The 14,847-nt window shown below is 47.2% G+C and overlaps 1 long non-coding RNA gene across 1 annotated transcript in view; it reads left to right on the top strand.

The window, feature by feature from the left end:
• Positions 1 to 8,587, top strand: part of LOC132210681 (uncharacterized) — a 57,323-nt gene extending 48,736 nt beyond the window's left edge. Inside the window, exons 3-4 of the long non-coding RNA XR_009446823.1 lie at positions 5,171 to 5,296; positions 8,399 to 8,587. This is a non-coding gene — a long non-coding RNA (uncharacterized LOC132210681). The remainder of the gene's footprint in view (positions 1 to 5,170; positions 5,297 to 8,398) is intronic.
• The last annotated feature ends 6,260 nt before the right edge of the window (positions 8,588 to 14,847 follow it).

The following is a 14,847-nucleotide window of genomic DNA, read 5'->3' on the forward strand; positions in this document are numbered from 1 at the left end:
TTTGTAGTCCACGTTCAATAGTGAAATGGGACGCCAATTCTTAATTTCTTCCCTCTCCCCCTTCCTCTTGTAAATGAGGGTGTTGATGCCCTTCCTCATGGACGTGCACATTTCCCCTGCCCGAAGTGCACTATCGTACACCTCCAGCAGGTCCTGGCCAACCAGGTCCCACAGAGCGGAATACAGCTCGACCGGTAAGCCATCGCTCCCGGGAGTCTTATTCCTCTGCAAGGACCTGAGGGCTCTGGTCAGCTCGTCCAGGGATATCGGCCGGTTCAGCCACTCCCTCGTGCCGTCGTCTAAGACCTCCGTGATAGATGACAAGAATGACTCGGAGGCCGTGCTGTCCGTGGGCTTCATGTCGTACAGTCCAGCATAGAAGGATCTGCTGATCCTCAAAATGTCGGGCCGAGACGATGTCACCGAGCCGTCGTCCTCCTTCAGCCAGCTAAGCACAGAGCTCTCTTTGTGCACCTTCTGAAAGAAGAAACACGAGCACGTCTCTTCCTGCTCCACGGAGCAGACCCTGGACCGGAAGATTATCCTGGAGGCCTCCGCGGTGAAGAGCGAGGCTTGCTGGCCCCTCACCTCGCGGAGATCATCTGTGACATCGAGCCCCATCAACTGCAGAAGGAGCAGGTTCTGCACCCTGTTCTGGAATCGCGACAGCTTTCCCCGCCTCGCTCTCACCTTCCGAACACCCTTGAGGATAAAGAACCTCTTGATGTTCTCCTTCACCGTCTCCCACCAGTCGCCTGGAGACTCAAAGAGGGGTTTCACGGTTCTCCAACCGGCGTACTCCCTCTTAAGCTCCTCAACATTCTCTGGGGTCAACAGAGTCGTGTTGAGCTTCCACGTCCCCTTGCCGGCCGGCTGGTCGTCCTGTAAGTGACAGTCGGCCAGCAGAAGGCAGTGGTCAGAGAAGAACACCGGCTCGACGCCGGTGGACCTGACCAAGAACGCCCGTGACACAAACAGGAAGTCTATCCTTGAGCGAATAGACCCGTCTGACCGCGACCAGGTGTACCTCCGCTGCGGTCCATCTGCAGGGGTGCTGAAGACGTCGAGCAACTTGGCGTCCTTCACCGTGCCCATCAGGAACCTGGATGTGATGTCCAGTTGACTCCCCCCACCCGCTGTCCCCACGCCGGATCTTCCATCTGCATCAATGATGCAGTTGAAGTCTCCGCCTAGGATGACCAGCCTGGATGTAGCCAGCAGAGGTGGAAGCCGCTGCAGGACGGCCAACCGCTCATTCCGTACTGCTGGGGCGTTGATCAGCCTCAGGGGAGCGTTCCTGTAGGTGACATCAGCCACTAGGAGGCGCCCCCCCACCACCTCCTGAACTTGAGAGATGGTGAAGTTGCGCCCCTGCAGCAGAATAGCCAGGCCCGAGGAGCGACAGTCATTACCCCCCGACCAGATCGAAGGCCCACAGGTCCAGGTGCCGGACCATTTCCCGTACCTGCCGAGGTGCGGTATCCCGCACTCCTGCAGAAACAGGAGGTCCGCCTTGATGGTGGTCAGGTAGGCCAACGTGGACACACATCTTGCGGTGGACTTGACGCTGCGCACATTAATGCTCGCAACTCTTACCCCCATTGTGGGCAGTGACCGCAGTACCCTCCCCAAGTCCAAGGTCCAGCCCCTCCATCTGACCCTTCATGCCCATTGCCTGGGCTAACTGCTGGACACTCTCCGGGCTCAGGAAACCATCCGTGCTGCCTTCCGGGTGGCATCTTCCCGTTGGGGGTACGGAGGCAGGAGAGTCCGGCTCTGAGTCAGGCTGGAGACGCGCTGTTTCCTCCTTCCTGCCTGGAAGTTCCGGGGGGCCCTCCAAGGCCACAGGGGCACGTGGCTGGGTGTCGGATGGAGCCTCAGGACACCCCCCGTCACCTGGAAGCCGGGTGCTGCTTTCCTTCTTCCTTGAGATCTTTAGCTTCTGCTTTGGGCGGGCCCTCTCTGAATCTCCCTCGTCAGAGGAGCTCTTATAGCCCCCCCGTAGCTGCCTTTTCCCGCCTGATGGTTGTGGTTCCTGGGCCCGCTGGCACGCCTTCCTCCTCGCTTTCCGGACCGTTGTCCACTCCCCTGGGTCGCCTGTCGCTGCCTCCATCGACTCCGGGTTGTCGGGGGGAGCAGAGCCTGGAGGGGTGCTTTGCTGGCCGTGGGCGCATCCTGCAGGGCTGGGCCCTGCTGCACGACCTGGCCCTCCTGCACATCAGTGGGGTCCTTGCTGGGCCCTGGTGCCTTCCTCTCTTCCGGGGGGGGCTGGCCCTGCATTGCCCCTGCCGGCAACCTGGGCATAGGTGGTCCCCTGCAGCGGGCATGCCCTATAGAGGTGGCCCGCTTCCCCGCAAAGGTTGCAGCTTTTCTTTTGTGGGCAATCCTTTGCAAGGTGTCCCTCCTCCCTGCAGTTCCTGCAGATGGTGGCTTTGCAGTCGGCCGCCACGTGACCTGACTTACCACAGGCATGGCAGACTTTAGGTTGCCCTGCGTAGGTCAGGTAGCCCCTGCTCCCGCCGATCATGAAGCTGGACGGTGGATGTACGATGTTCCCGTCCGCGCCCATCCTCAGCGTCACCTTGCCCTGCCTCTTACTGGTCCAGATGCCAAAGGGGTCCATGATGTCGGTTAGGTCCCCTTCCACCTTCACGTACCTTCCAAGGAAGGTCAGGACATCAACTGCTGGCACATGCGGGTTGTACATACATACAGTCACAATACGGCTCCTCTGCGCTGGCATCACGAACAGCGGGACAGCGGTCAATACAGAGAGGGGTCCCTCACCTCCTTTCTCCTTGAAAAACTCCAGGAAGTGCTCACAAAGCTTGGCACTCCTGAAGGTCACATCGTAAAAACCTCCTCCGGGGAAATCCTGCAGGCAGTAAATGTCCGCAGCAGCGAACCCACAACAGTCCAACAGGACCCTCTTCACGAAGAAGGTGCGGTCCACAGGTGCACCTTCATCCACCTTCTTCACGCAAACACGGATGGTGTTCCGGACCCCCTGACCCGGGGCACGAGCACTTGCCGCAGCCATCGTTGCAGGTTGGCTGCTCCCCTGAACCAGCGTTAGGCCGAAGCCAGCATTAAGATCCATCGGTTGCAAGGGTGCACAGCCAACCCGATGTCTTCCTTCCACCTCCAACACAGCGCTCTCCTCCTCTCGGTCCACAGAAGAGTGGGTCTTTATTTTGTTCCAGATGTAAGCTGGTTCACTGAGCTGGAAGGTTTGTTCCCAGATGTTTTGTCACCATTCTAGGTAATATCAACAGTGAGCCTCCAACGAAGCGCTGGTGTTATGTCCCGCTTTCTATTTATCTGTTTAGGTTTCCTTGGGTTGGTGATGTCATTTCCTGCATTGGTGATGTCATTTCCTGTTCTTTTTCTGAGGGGGTGGTAGATTGGCTCCAAATCAATGTGTTTTTTTGATGGAGTTCTGGTTGGAATGCCATGTTTCTAGGAATTCTCATGCGTGTCTCTGTTTGGCTTGACCTAGGATGGATATGTTGTCCCAATCAAAGTGGTGTCCTTCCTCATCTGTATGTAAGGATACTGGTGATAATGGGTCATGTCATTTTGTGGCTAGTTGATGTTCATGTATGCTGGTGGCTAGCTTTCTGCCAGTTTGTCCAATATAGTGTTTGTCACAGTTCTTGCAAGGTACAAATCTTACAAATCTTCTCAAAACTCGCTAGGATTGGGTTAGGGTTAGGATTAGGTTAGGGTTAGCCTAACACTAACACTAACCCTACGCAGGAATGATGCAGAGGTTATATTGAGAGGTTAGATCTTTCAGAGGGAGCTCTTTTTCATCGGAAAATTGCAGGCTTACATACATGAAGGGTTTGATATGGTGAAGGTGTAGAGTAAGTTTCCACTGAAGGTGGGGGGCAAGAACGAAAGCCTGCAAATGTTAGATATTCACCAACACATCCATTATGAGATCCATAGATTTAAGGAAAAATCAGGCAAGCACATGGGGGCGGAAGGAGTGGGTGCGATATGTTGATGGGGTTAGAATGATGGCGGAGACTGGCCTGGTCAACGTAGCAACAAGGGCAGGTCACCTGACTGTCCAAGTTGTGAATCCTCTCTGAACTATACGATTTGGAACCGTACCTCCTCGGCATAAGCAAATTACGGGTTAATTTAAAGCAGAACGCTGCAGTTTCTCTCCATCTGGATTGTTTCCGATACAAACTCTGATCGAGGAAAAGAATGGAATGTTTCATGCTGTCTTTCAGGAACAGTTTTGTAATCTTTTGAGATTAATTGGAATCGGAAATTGGTGCAGATTCAGTGGAAAGTTGCCGGGGAAATCTGTCCGCAGCGTCAGTCATATCCAACATTCTCACTTTTACCTTATCACATTTTGAAGAGAGAATTTAACATTCCACAATCAGATGATCGTAAAGTTTGCGACTTGAACAATAACGTTTGTTAACTTATGTTAAAACGGCAAACTCCCATTAACTCAATGATGCTGATGGTCGCAATATTTGCAAATTGATAGGAAAATTATCAATGAAGGGGCAGTCGGCAAAGACACAGCGCACACGCTAACACATTCAACAAAACCAGAGGATGCTAGAGAAACTCGACAGCTCCAGCAGCGTCTGTGGAGAGGAAACGGAGTTAACCTTTTGAGTCTGAAGTTTCTGAAAAAAATTCAAAATGCTCTGGAAACTCTGGCGTGGTTCCAAATCGTATAGTTCATAGAGGATTCACAGCTTGGATAGACAGGTGACCTGCCCTTGTTGCTACGTTGACCAGACTTTCGCCTCCGCCATCATTCTAACCCCATCAACATATCGCACTCACTCCTTCCGCCCCCAAGTTAATTGAATTCAGTTTGATTTATTATTGCCACATGTACGCAGGTACAGTGAAAAGTTTTGGTTTGCATGCAGTAAAGGTAGATCATACCATACGAAGTTCATAAGGGTAATAGAACAGAGTGAGGAATACCGTGTTACAGCTGCAGAGAAGGTGCACAAAATGCGAGAGCACATTAAATTTAAAATTTGAGAGGACCCTTTGGAAGTCTAATGATAGCGGGGAAGAAGCTGTTCTTGAGCCTGCTGGTAAATGTGTTTCTTCGTGCATAGATGCTGCCTGACCTTCTTCAGGACTTTATGTTTTTGTTTACACAGTATTTTTCTTTTAGAGACCGAGACAGCCCGACAGTGAAAATTAGCGCCAACACAAGAACACGATCCTTTGAAATGAGGAGCTCGGTGTGTGAGGACGCGTTGTCAACGTGGAGGTCTAACAGAGCTGTGCGTTAGTGATGGTACGGAGTGTGATTCCCTTCACACACTCAGTGTTTGCGGGAGATATGACTGAATTCTTTACTACTTGCTAAAGTGACTGCAAACTGTGCCCAAGACGAGTCAACAGTACTCAGGGAGCATTCTAGAAGTTTCCGGATAGCTCGGTAGAACGAGCTGGGGAGTTGAGCAAAGGGGTTTGACCCAATGATCGGGGAGAAATGCTGTGAAGAAGGATCACTTTCTGCCTGTGTAGATACTGAGTTTCTTTAATTTTTGTTTCTATTTCGGAAGGAAGGGAGCTCAGTTGGGCCTGCTGACAAAGTAGCTAGATGAATGCAGCACCCCGGGCCCTCTCCCTCTGAGCAACATCGCAGCTGAGGAGCCGCCGGGAGGAATGTGACTGGTTAATACGGGCCGCCCATTGACGGCCCGCAGCTGCCCATTCTGATCTGCGGCCTTTTCACAAGGAGTACCACGTAGGGATTCAGCCAATTACTGTACCCCCGTGGGATCCAATTCTGGTCACACCGTGCCTCGAAGGGCTGATTTTCTCCAGTCTTTATACACTTCACGGACGCCCACGGTCTTTTATTAAAAGCAAAGTAGATGCATTAATCTCCCCCTTGACTGCCTTTTTACAACAGGCTACCTTCGCTTCTTTGAGCAAGTTTTGAGTTTAGCTAGCTTTTTCTTTTCTTTAATTGTGGCCCTTCCATTCTGTTGACAATAACTTTTGTCCGGCTGCTAAAACCGTTGGCCATCCTGATCAATTTAAATCGTAGACTCAGCTCTCTTTAAGCGGAGCCGAACGGTTAGGAGGAGAGGAACAGAGATGACACAGATGATGAAACACCCTTGCAATGGCAGTAATTCAAACACAATAGAGTCATCGAGATTGTCATCACGGAATATGGTCCTTTGGCCCGTCACCTCCGTACCGGTCAAAAAATAACCACCTCTTGTCTACAAACACGTTATTATTCTAACCCCATTCCCAGAACCCAGCCCCTAGCCCTATATGTCTTGGTATCACAAGTGCACATTCAAACACACCTGAAATGTTCTGAGGGTTTCTGCCTCTCCCACCCCTTCCAGGCAGTGAATTCCATATTCACACCACCCTTAGGGTGACAAGGATTTTCCTTACATCCCTTCTAAACCTCCTGTCCCTAGTGTCCCTGTCACTATCCCCCCCCCCCCCATTAAGGGGAAAAGATTCTTCCTGTTTACCCTGTCGTTACCTCTCAGAATTTTCTATATCTCAGTCTTGTTCCCCTCAATCTCTTCAGCTTTAAGATAAAGTCTGAAACTCTCCAGCCCAGGTAACAGCCTGTTAAATTTCCTCGCACAAACTGTTGGGGCCAATTTGTTTGATATATTCAAGGGGGAGCTGAATGTGGCCCATGCGGCTAAAGAGATCAAGGGGTATGAGGAGAGGGCAGGAATGGGATACTGTGATTGCATGATCAGCCACGATCATATTGGATGGTAGTGCAGGCTCAGGATGGCCTACTCCTGAACCTATTCGCTATGTTTCTAAGTTTGGCTGATATCAGTCAGGGATACATTTATCAGAGATATTGGGAACTGCAGATGCTGGGGAATCCAAGATAATAAAGTGTGAAGCTGGATGAACACAGCAGGCCAAGCAGCATCTCAGGAGCACAAAGGATGGAGGGTCTAGGCCCGAAAAGTCAGCTTTTGTGCTCCTGAGATGCTGCTTGGCCTGCTGTGTTCATCCATCTTCACACTTTATTATCAGGCATACATTTATGTTAGTTATGGCATTACAGATTCACACAACACCTTGGCTTCTAGATGAAATATCTTTAAGTAGGCGTAACATAATTAAAATGAAGATATCACAATGCATTGTTTGTGTTTGTGAAAGATGGCCTCTCAGCATCCTGCCCCCATGGGGGAGGAGTGCCCACACTTTACTGTCTCTTGGGTTTCATTCTGTCAGTGAACACCTTCGGTTTAATATCTGACACTTTAACACGAGTGGTTCAAACCAGCCAACCTCAGAGATGGTTCTAAATCTAGGAGGAAGTGGGCAAGAGGCAAGTAGGCAAGAAAATCATGTGGTGCTGAGCATCTATGCAGCTATAGATCCGGAGGAGAACTCATTACCACGTTAAGGCCCTGCTTCTTGCTCATTGTAAAGACACTGTCATGTACATTACACTTTGGCCAGGCATGTTGCTGTCTAAACTCTGAACTGCCTCATTTAAAACCATGATGTGAATGTTGGCTGGGTGAAGTTAGAAGTCACACGACACCAGGTTACAGTCCAATAGGTTTATTTGAAATCGCAAGCTTTCCAAGAGCAGCCCTTTTGTCAAGTGCGGTGAGAGAGAAGAGCACACAGATGCAGAGTTTATGGGCAGAGAGATCAAGGGCAGAGAGATCAAAAGATCATACAACTGGTGTAGGCATGTCCAAAAGTCTCTTCAGCTGACCAAGAGTATTGGAGGGTGTAAGTAAAAGAATCATCAGCAGAATAACCAGTGAAGGGATGACCTATAATCCAATTAAAGGACACAGAGAGAATTATGAAGAAATTAAAAAGAAGATAGTGCTGGAGACAAACCAAATGGCTAGAATAACATAAGAGTCACATGCCAATGATCTAACCAAAGAAATAAGTAATCCAAAACAGTGCAAACTAATTAAGGTAGAGCGATCATAATTTTTCTAGGCAATCTTGATAAAACAGAATAGTATGGAAGATGTTACAGATACAGTACAGTATGGTGAGGTCACCCATAGTGCAACATGAACCCAAAAGATCATCTTCATGGCTATCTTCATGGGGTGGAACTTGGCTATCAGTTTCTGCTCAGCAAATCTGCATTGTTGCATACATCATAATCATCCCTATGTCTTTATTTCTCACCTTTCAAACCACTCCCAAAGCTTAAATACACCATTGTGTGTCACAAAGTACCCAGCCTTCAGGACAACGCCAACCACAACACCACACCACCCTGCCATGGCAACTTGTGCAAGACATGTCAGGCCATCGACATGGACACTACCATCACACGGAACACCACCCACCGCGTACATGGCAGATACTCATGTGATTCGGCTAATGTTGTCTATCTCATACACTGCAGGCAAGGATACCCAGAGGCACGGTATATCAGCAAAACCATGCAGACACTATGACAAGGGATAACTGGAAACTGCACATCAATCACCAGACAGGAATGTTCTCTCCCAGTTGGGAACACTTCAGCATTCAAGGACATTCAGCCTCCGAGCTTTGGGTAAGTATCCTCCAAGACAGATTTGAAGATACAAGACAATGCAGAATCACCAAGCAGAGACTGATAGCCGATTTCTGTACCCATGAAGACAGCTTCAGCCATGATATTGGGCTTATGTCACACTACATGTAACCCCATTGTACTGTTCTGTACCTGTAAAATCATCCTTACTGTTCTGTTTTATCACCATTGCTTGGATAAATTGTTATAATGCCTCTACCTTAATCAGTTTGTACAGGTTTGGATTACTTATGGCTTCAGTTAGACCCTCTGCTCGTGGTTGTTATACCTACCATGTTATTCCAGTCTCTTAGTTTGTCTCCAGCACCACCTTATTGTTTTTTTTAATTATCTCTCTGTCTCATTTTAATTGGACCAGTCCTTTGTTTTTTATTCAGCTGTTGACACTTTACTCACACCTTCTAACGCTCTTGGTGTCCTACAGAGACTTACTATTCAACACTCCACGCACCCCATTGGTATGATCTTTTGATCTCTCTGCCCTTGATTTGTCTGCCCTAAATTTTCTTTCAGTGTGTTACCCTCTCACTTCACCTGACTAAGGAGCTGCACTTGTGATTTCAAATAAACTTGTTGGACGATAACCTGGTGTCATGTGACGACTTCATTTAAAACCCTGAGAAAATGCTAACCATCATTTGTGGTTGTATTCGGAATCTGTGTGGCCTGTCTACAATCTTTTTTTAAGAGATTCTGTTGAAACCACGGTTCAAAATATCTTGTACAAATTGATCACACGTCGCCATGTCACATCACCACCTCCTGCAACCCCCCCCCCCCCCCCCCCCCGCCCATACAAATGGGGTGGATATGCTTTTGTACTTGCTACACCGTGTAAACCCACCGCAGGGAGGTTAGGAAACTATCAAATGCCAGTGGTCTGTGGAACATTGCCCTGACAGTGGCTCATGTCTGCTGGAAGGCTATTTGAAAGTGAGAGGGGTGCTCTGATTCCTGCACCATGTCAAAATCGAACTGCGGGAACACTTTCCGAGGAAAGTTATTTTCGCCAATGATAGTGCAGGCTATTTATTCAAAAACAGGGTATACCTCCGCCAGCCTGTTTGCTGACATGTTGAGATCTTGGCAGATGTACGCCTCTCAATGTTACATATCTTCTTATACAGTTCATCAGTGCATATTTGTAGATTGACCAGATATTAACTAAGCTAACGTTTCCAGTCTACTACGACTTCTTCGGAAAAGGTTTCCGTTCAAACCGTTAACTGCGTTTCTCTCTCTCCACAAATGCTGCCTGACCAGCCGAGTTTCTCCAGCACTTTCTGAATTTGAATCAGATGTCCAGCACCTGCGGGACATTTATTGACATCGGCAGAAGGGCATTGCAAATTTCAACTGTTCTCTCTGTTCTCCCTCCTAAAAAGTCTGCCTTGATTTTCTTAGACACATTCTTAATCCTAGACTCCACGACCGGCGGGAGGGGGAGAAAATCTCGCAATTCTTCATTTCTGAACTTCTTGGTATTTTATCAAGTCCATCATGTTGCCGCCATAACCGTAGCTTGTGGGATCTCGCCGTGTAATTAACTCGTGGGATCCTGGAACGGACTGCACCCTTTTCCAAAACCAATATCTCCTTCGAAGGTGTGATTTTCAGAAGGTCTGAACATTCCACTTGTAGTCTAATCGTGTCTTTGATTAGCTGAAGCGTGACCTGTGCCCCGCTTAAGTGTAACGGTCAACATTGCCTGAGGTATTCTACACATTTTCGGTATCTTTTCATGACAGTTTAATGATCGGTGCATCTCTGAGCACTATACTCTTTTTAGATTTTCACTACATATGAAGTAGATTATTTTATTCTGTTTAAGATGACGGTACTCGTCAAATCTCTCCCGGGGAGGTTGCACTGAGTTCCCGTGAGAAAACGGGGCAGTTACATTTCAGGGACTACACTTTGGTCAGCCGCGGTATTATCATTTTAGAATCTATGCTGAACATAGAGGAGGCTACAATTGCAAATACTGATTTGATCACAGTGGGATGAACGCTGCGTTTATAAGTACAGGCTGTTGCAGGTAACTATTGATCATATCCGAAAGCACTATTTACCAGTTCCTCCTTTGCGCCGTTCACACATTTGAAACCTATGATAATGGGAACTGCAGATGCTGCAGAATCCGAGATAACAAAGTGTGGAGCTGGATGCAAACTTACGAGTTCATTTGTTGTGATTATGTTTGATCATCAACACTCTTTTGTCGTTTTCGGGTTCTTTTTAATAGATGCTATGTCCCAAAGAGGGGACGGTTTGAGCTCCTCTTCAAGCAAGCATATGTCCGAGGGTCTTTTGAAATTTAGACTCCAAAAGAATGTGCTCCTGAGATGCTGCTTGGCCTGCTGTGTTCATCCAGCCTCACATTTTATTATCTTGGAATCTCCAGCATCTGCAGTTCCCATTATCTGTGATAATTGAATTACTTCTCGCCTCCAGGCAATAAGTAAGACCTTAGGCAAAGAAAATGAGGGTATGTTGGAAAATTCGCCGTGTCTGGCAGTATTTGTAGAGGACCGTCAGAGTTACGTTTCGAGTCCAGTGAACCTTCTTCCGGGAAAGGATGATCGGCGAACGGGCTGTTGGTGGTAAGCCAGTGAAGAATAGATAGGTGAGAGGGGTGGAGAGTTGTAAGTGGTTGAAAACGGTTTAGCTGAGCTTTAAGCAACTATTTTATGAAAGTTCTGAGTTAGGCTCAGTAGACCTGAAACGTGAACTCTTGAATTCTCTCCGCAGATGCTGCCAGACTTGCTGAGCTTTTCCAGCAATTTCTGTTTTTGTTTCTGATTTATAACACCCGCAGTCCTTTCGGTTTTTATTTCATGATGGGACCTGATTGCAGGGCTAGGAAATAATTCGAAGTAAGATCTTTGACTTGCCTTTTTCAGCTTATTGGGCCATTTCACCTCGGCACATTCTTGCATTGACAGCACAAAACCGAGCACAGCACCCACATTTCTTTTGAATGTTAGCTACTTTCTCGGGTGGTTCCTGATTTGCCAATCCAGCAGAAGCTACTTATTCCTTGTGTATCCCGGTGATACGCATTGGCAACAAAACTCCACACAACAAAATTTCAACATTCAAACGGACAGACTTCCATACCTTCGGAATGAAACTACCATTCTATAGATAGAAAAAAAAACAGAATAGATAGTCTTGGGGTTTCGACATGGCCATGTGTCCAAAGAAAACCCAGCAGAAAAGTGTCCGAGCCCATGACTGCGATTCCTGAACTCCTGGGCTTTATTCATTGGGCCGAATCCATACATCGAGTCATAGAGCTGTACAGCAGGGAAGTAAGGCCCTTCAGTGCAACTCACCCATGCTGACCAGATATCCCAAACTGATGTAGGCATATGTGTCAGCATTTGACCCATATCCCCCTCAACCCTTCCTATTCATGTACTTGTCAGGTGCCTTTTGGAATTGTAATTATACCAGCCTCAACTTCATGTTCTCCTAAAATAGCAAAAGTGGTCCATTTGTGCTCGAACATTTTACCACACAATATCCCAGAACCGCATCACTCTTTCCAAGATTGACTGCCAAATCCTTCAAAGATTTCTACACTTTTTTCTGGAAAATACCTTCGAACGGTGTCTATTAGAGGCACAGCCAAATTATTTTGGCAAATTGAAAGGCCGATAATAATTTGAAACAAAAATAAACATTGCAGCAGGAACTCGGCAGATCTGGCAGCATCTGTGGCGAGAGAAAGAGACTATGTTTTGAATCCAGTGACTCTCCTTCAGATTGAGAGTAGCGAGGAAGGGCTGATATTTATGTTGAAGACAGGAGTGGTGTAGGTAGATACAGAGTCCAGAGAAAGATGGAGAGAGAGTTGGGCAGATAAAGGGATGTTAAGCCGAGGAAGAAAAGAAGCTGATAGTGGAGACCGTGAGTGGGTGAGAGCGGCTTGGCTGTGCGGAAAGCAGCCGGAGGGTGTGGGAGTCGATAAAGGATGTAGAAGAAAGTGTTCAAGTTCTAAATGCAGTTTGAAACTTATCATGCGAGAGTTCCCGGTTGATAACTCACAGAGAAAACGGATTTGTTGAGCGGGAAAGCTGCTTTGATGTGAAGTGTCAGCGATTTTAAAAAAAAACACTTCGAAGTCGATTCATGCTCCATCAAAACTTCAAACTGATGAGGAAAGTGAAACAATTGGATCCAGCCTCCGTCATCAAATACAGGCCTACCGTCAAGTAAGGTCAGAAATCACGCCACACCAGCTCACAGTCCAACAGCTTTATCTGAAAACACAAGCTGTCGGAAGGAGTGAGGCTCAGAAAACTTATGAATTCAACTAAACCTGTTGGACTATAACATCGTGTCGTGTGATTTCTGACTTTATCTACCCCAGTGCAACTTCGGCACTTCCACATCATCGCTGCCATCAAATAACACCGGGTACTTCACAATAAACTATCTACCAGCATTTGATTGGTTCTAGGCGCTGCTCACAATAATGTAAAACCTTGCACTCTACCAAAGATTCACCGGTTCTAATGTGCTTTAGGGAAGGAAACTCCTGTCTGCTGAAGGGTCTAGGCCCGAAACGTCAGCTTTTGTGCTCCTGAGATGCTGCTTGGCCTGCTGTGTTCATCCAGCCTCACACTTTGTTATCTGCCATCCTCACTTGGTCTGGCCAACGTGAGACTCTCGACCCACAGCAATGTGGTTGACTCTTAAGCTGCCCTCTGCGCAATTAGATTTGGAGAATAAGTTCTAGCCGAGCCAGTGGCGATCAGTGCTATTTTAGAAGGTTCTATGTGACGGCGAACAATAAGGATTATTGAGAACAAAACCAGAAATTGCTGGAAAAGTTCAGTCCGTCCGACAGCAACTGTGGAGAGAAATCAGAGTGAACGTTTCGGGTTCATATACCCTTCGTCAGGAATTCTGCTGATCTTTTCCCGAAATTCCTCTTTTTGTTTCTGATTTACAGCATCCGCAGTTCTTTCGGTTTTTGTAAGAATTATTGGACGGCGTGGGAACGTGTATATACAGCCAAAAAGAAAATTATAAACGAGCTGAGGGTTTCCTCCATGACCAAGTCTCCATATTAATAAGAATGGATCTGTAATATTGGGATTGACCATCCCCTCTTTATCATCAGAAGTGATAATTCTCCAATTACAGAGCCAGACCACCCTTGCACTAGAATTGTTTTGGAATGGGGATAAATCTGATCTATTTCCGTTATAAACTCACCCTGCTAACATTCGATAGAACTCCGTGCGGCAGATTAAAAGTGACTGGTCCACCCTTGTGCTATTGATGGAGAGGCTGCGTTATTGAATGCATTCAAGACTGAGTTACACAGATTTTGGGCAGATAATGGGAATCAAGAGTTACTGGCGTCAGGCTGGAAAGTGGAGTTGAGACAGCAACCAGACCAGTCATGATTTTATTGAATGCTGGAGCTGGCTCTAGGGGCCGAATGGCACATTACTGCTCTTAAAACCAATGTCCCTATATCCCCAAGTGAACTGAACCAAGGACCATCCTGTACATCAAACTTTGTAAGTGCTCATGAAATTTAAATAAACCCAACAAATGAAGATAAGCCTTCGTGTCCATTGTCCAGCCAGGTTTCTGAATACCTTTGCAGTTGAATTAGACTGAGAATAATACTGTACGGGTAAGGAAAGCTTCGGCTGCTTTCAGGTGGCCCTTTGAATAAACAATTAATTCGTACCATCTTTCCCCATGCCCCTGCAACTAATGGGAACTGCAGATGCTGGAGAATCCAAGATAATAAAACGTGAGGCCCGCAACGTCAGCTTTTGTGCTCCTGAGATGCTGCTTGGCCTGCTGTGTTCATCCAGCCTCACATTTTATTACCCCTGCAACTGTTTCTCCTTTAAATATTCATCCAAATCACTTTTGAAAGTCGTATTCAAATGTGCATATCACAGGCAGTGGATTTCAGATTTCCCCCTGTCCCTGTCGGTGGGGGAACCATCCCTACACTCTGTGACCTGCTCTCTTTCAATATGTTATGAAGCCAATGGGAGCCGGTAAAATGGAATCCCGAGTTCTGTCCACAATGAGGGGAAATAATTAGAGAGCGCTACTCCACTAATCTGTTGTATTTTTTTTTCTGATGGAAAAAAAGACATACAAAAATAGAACATGTTTCAAATATCACTGACTACAAGAAATCCCTACATAGTTCCAGTCAGACATTGGAAATGATCAACACGAAGGCAACGACCAAATAAAAACTAATTTACATATTTACATTAATTAATATA

This window comes from Stegostoma tigrinum, chromosome 17 (genome assembly GCF_030684315.1).
Source record: "Stegostoma tigrinum isolate sSteTig4 chromosome 17, sSteTig4.hap1, whole genome shotgun sequence".
Classification (NCBI taxonomy): Eukaryota; Metazoa; Chordata; class Chondrichthyes; order Orectolobiformes; family Stegostomatidae; genus Stegostoma; species Stegostoma tigrinum.